The following is a 543-nucleotide window of genomic DNA, read 5'->3' as shown; positions in this document are numbered from 1 at the left end:
GGGCAGTAATATCTCCGTGGCAATACCGTGAGTGACACCACCGAGAGAGAAGGCAAGAACAAAGAAATGTGTTTTCATTACGTGAGCGGTGCGAGTAACAACCCAAACACACAAAGGAACACACAACAGAGGGGCACACTCAAACACCTACAACCCACCAATCTTTATACCATAATAAAAATGTAAAAAAAAGAGTGACTGTACGAAGCAGACACAATAAAAAAGCAAAAAGAAAAAAGAAAAAATTCATGACTTACTGTGGCTGCGATGCCTGGATACAGCAATGTATATCGTATTATACCCAACGGAAAGCTATTGTATAATGAAACTGCAGTGCCCATATCTATATTATTCATATCGTCCCAGTATTTTGTATAAAACAAAGAAACATTCCAGAAAAATGAGCACACAAGATACACAAGGTGTATCAGAAACGCAAAAGAAAACACACAGCTGCACATACGGTGCAATTTAATCCTAACGGGAAAAAAAAACACAGAAAGCACCACACCACACAAGGGAAAAACAATATAATGGAAACAA

This window comes from Trypanosoma theileri (genome assembly GCF_002087225.1).
Source record: "Trypanosoma theileri isolate Edinburgh chromosome Unknown TM35_Tth_6_V1, whole genome shotgun sequence".
Lineage (NCBI taxonomy): Eukaryota > Euglenozoa > Kinetoplastea > Trypanosomatida > Trypanosomatidae > Trypanosoma > Trypanosoma theileri.
The sequence above is the reverse complement of the archived record's forward strand: the minus strand, read 5'-3'. Positions refer to the sequence as shown.